Here is a 3,929-nt window from a genome sequence, read left to right as displayed (position 1 = left end):
ATAAACTTTCCTAATAAAAGTACCAAACTTTGTAAAAGTGAATTTAAAAGCTTATAAAACTTCTTTAAATACTTAAAATTTATAATGTAAAATAGTGCATGATACTATAGATAAAAGGACTTAAATTATTTATCAAATAGGAAAATTACAAGCACAGTTAAAAGAAGTAATTAAAAATATCTGGCTAAGATTATGAAACAATCTAGAAGTCTCTTCAGGCTTTTAACAGAGATGAGGTTTTAATCGTTTCTTATAGAATTAGTAACACTGTGATCATAGTATAAATGTCTGCTAAAGAGCCTTCCCTAGAGGTTGAGATAGATCCTATATTTGAGGCTTTTTGCCTAGATTAGGTAGTCATGTAGGTACTGCTCTGAATTCAATATCCTCTGCCTACAACTAGGTGAGGAGTTTGTTGTTTTGCAAATCATCATATTTTAGGAACAAGTGAATTTTTTTACCGAAGGGGATTTAACTAACTGTGAATTCTTCAAGGGCTCACTTTGCAAATAGTAATAGTTGTGCCATCCATTGCTTGAGAAAGGTCATTCTTCCAGCTGGCTTAATGGAAAGAAAGGCTTCTATAAATGATTGTATAGCAGAGTGGTATGTAAAGTACAGTTGATTCTTGAGTAACACAGGTTTGAACTGTGTGGGCCCTCTTAATGCCATTTTTTTTCAATAAATATATTAGAAAATTTTTTGGAGATTTGCAACAAAAAATCAATTTCCTCGCCCACCATAAGGGTCAAAGTGGATATTCCTATAACAAAAGACAGGTTAGCAAGAGAAAAGCATAACACATTTGTCTAATTAAAGTTTTATATGATGCAGGAAACTTCAGAAATGAAGACCCAAAGGCCCAGAGGAAATTTGAAAAAATTCGTAGATGAACCGTGTAGCCTGGAAATATAAAAAAAATTAAGAAAACTTAGTTATGCCAAGAATGCCCTAAGTATATGTAGATATTAGTCTATTTTATTATTTACTAGTATCAAATATACACAAATCTATTATAAAAGTTAAATTTATCAAAACTTAAGCACACAAACATAAATGGTGCCATTCACCATTTTCAGTGCAGAGAAATGTAGACAAATGTAAAGATGCTGTATGAAATCATCACTGCATGAAATAACCTGTCGTTATTACAGTGAGCTCAAGAGTCATGAATATCCACTCAAAACATCTTGTTAAGCGAATCATCTCTGTGTGAGCAGTTTGTCTCTCCAGTGAATTGCATATGGAGGTAAGAAGTGATGTCTCGGCTGTTAGCCTGCGTCCCTTCCGGGAGCTGCCGACGGACGGAGCGCCCCCGCCCCCGCCCCCGCCCGGCCGCCCGCCCGCCGCCGCCATGCCCTTCTCCAACAGCCACAACGCGCTGAAGCTGCGCTTCCCCGCCGAGGATGAGTTCCCCGACCTGAGCGCCCACAACAACCACATGGCCAAGGTGCTGACCCCGGAGCTGTACGCGGAGCTGCGCGCCAAGAGCACGCCGAGCGGCTTCACGCTGGACGACGTCATCCAGACGGGCGTGGACAACCCGGGCCACCCGTACATCATGACCGTGGGCTGCGTGGCGGGCGACGAGGAGTCCTACGAAGTGTTCAAGGATCTTTTCGACCCCATCATCGAGGACCGGCACGGCGGCTACAAGCCCAGCGATGAGCACAAGACAGACCTCAACCCCGACAACCTGCAGGGCGGCGACGACCTGGACCCCAACTACGTGCTGAGCTCGAGGGTGCGCACGGGCCGCAGCATCCGCGGCTTCTGCCTGCCCCCGCACTGCAGCCGCGGGGAGCGCCGCGCCATCGAAAAGCTCGCGGTGGAAGCCCTGTCCAGCCTGGACGGCGACCTGGCGGGCCGGTACTACGCGCTCAAGAGCATGACGGAGGCGGAGCAGCAGCAGCTCATCGACGACCACTTCCTCTTCGACAAGCCCGTGTCACCTCTGCTGCTGGCCTCGGGCATGGCCCGCGACTGGCCCGACGCCCGTGGTATCTGGCACAATGACAATAAGACCTTCCTGGTATGGGTCAACGAGGAGGACCACCTGCGGGTCATCTCCATGCAGAAGGGGGGCAACATGAAGGAGGTGTTCACCCGCTTCTGCACCGGCCTCACCCAGATTGAAACTCTCTTCAAGTCTAAGAACTATGAGTTCATGTGGAGCCCTCACCTGGGCTACATCCTCACCTGCCCATCCAACCTGGGCACAGGGCTGCGGGCAGGAGTGCACATCAAGCTGCCCCACCTGGGCAAGCATGAGAAGTTCTCGGAGGTGCTTAAGCGGCTACGACTTCAGAAGCGAGGCACAGGCGGTGTGGACACGGCTGCAGTGGGCGGGGTCTTCGACGTCTCCAACGCTGACCGCCTGGTCTTCTCGGAAGTGGAGCTGGTGCAGATGGTGGTGGACGGAGTGAAGCTGCTCATCGAGATGGAGCAGCGGCTGGAGCAGGGCCAGGCCATCGACGACCTCATGCCTGCTCAGAAGTGAAGCCCGGCCCACACCCGACACCAGCCCTGCTGCTTCCTAACTTATTGCCTGGGCAGTGCCCACCATGCACCCCTGATGTTCGCCACCTGGCGAGCCCTTAGCCTTGCTGTAGAGACTTCCGTCACCCTTGGTAGAGTTTATTTTTTTGATGGCTAAGATACTGCTGATGCTGAAATAAACTAGGGTTTTGGCCTGCCAAAAAAAAAAAAAAAAAAAAAAAGAAGTGATGTCTCATGGTTGTCACGTATCTTTCATTGTATGTAGTGCAGTACTGCAAACCTTGAATTACACCATGAGACCCCATACGAAGTACCACTAGTGATGCTGAAAGTGCTCCCAAGAAGCCAAGAAAAGTTATGATATTACACGAAAAAGTTGAATTACTTGATATGTACCACAGGTTGAGGTCTGCAGCTGCAGTTGCTCACCATTTTAGACAGGTGGTTCAACTTGTAAACAGACATATACATTTATGATATCCATAAATACATTATAGTACTGTAAATGTATTTTCTCTTCCTTGTGATTTTCCTAGTAATATTTTCTTTTCTCTAGTTTGCTTTATTGTAAGAATACAGTATATAATACATATAACATGCAAAGTATGTGTTATCAACTTTATGTTATGGCTAAGGCTTTTGGTCAACAGTAGGCCATTAGTAGTTAAGTTTTGAGGTAGTCAAAAGTTATACGTGGATTTTCCACTGCATGAGAGTCAGTGCTCCTAGCCACCTTGTTGTTCAAGAGTCAATCGTAGCAATGGAATGTACCCCTACTGCTCCCTTTCCCACTGGGAAGTTTTATTGGAAATGGTTGTTGTGGATACAAGCCACCTTGAAAATAATGACCCAGAATCCAAACTACCAAATTAAAAGGATGTTGTTGAGGAAACTTATCTACTCCTATTCCTTGCCCTGGGAGGTGACAATGACAAGCTTCAGGAGACAGCTGAAGAAAAAGTACTTGAAAATGAAAAACAGAGGGTATTTGTGTTGGTGTTGGTGTTGGTGGTGATGTGTGTGCATGCACGTATGCATTTGTGCATGTGTGTATGCATTTTTGCATGCATAGGAACATAGTGTTTGTATGTTTGTGTATGAGGAGAGGGGTTGCTGGATAGGTCTCCCTGCAAAGTTTGGGAAGTCAAAGAGTAGGACATAAAGTCATTCTATACCTTGGATGAATTTTACTGAGCATGGCTTTAGAATTGCAGCCAGCACCACATGGCTATATGGAAACAGGGCAGCAAGGCTCAAAGAAAGTGAAGATTTCCCTGCATGCCACACCCAGTTTTCTTCCCTGGTTTGCAATTTGTGGGACTTTGTAATTTTCTTGTTGCTCTATAGAACTCTGGATGTCAGTTGGTAGTGCACATTTATTTGCCAACTCTAAGAGGCCACTTGGTAATCAAGGGGACAGAGAGACACAA

At 45.8% G+C, this 3,929-nt stretch overlaps 1 pseudogene across 1 annotated transcript; it reads left to right on the top strand.

The window, feature by feature from the left end:
* Nucleotides 1-1,173: 1,173 nt before the first annotated feature.
* Nucleotides 1,174-2,720, top strand: LOC113225226 (annotated as a pseudogene). The gene has a single exon (XR_003309895.2). The product of XR_003309895.2 is annotated as a creatine kinase B-type pseudogene (transcript).
* Nucleotides 2,721-3,929: the final 1,209 nt, after the last annotated feature.

This window comes from Piliocolobus tephrosceles, chromosome 2, assembly GCF_002776525.5.
Source record: "Piliocolobus tephrosceles isolate RC106 chromosome 2, ASM277652v3, whole genome shotgun sequence".
NCBI lineage: Eukaryota > Metazoa > Chordata > Mammalia > Primates > Cercopithecidae > Piliocolobus > Piliocolobus tephrosceles.
Note: the sequence above shows the minus strand (reverse complement) of the source record. Positions and strands in the feature narration are given on the sequence as shown.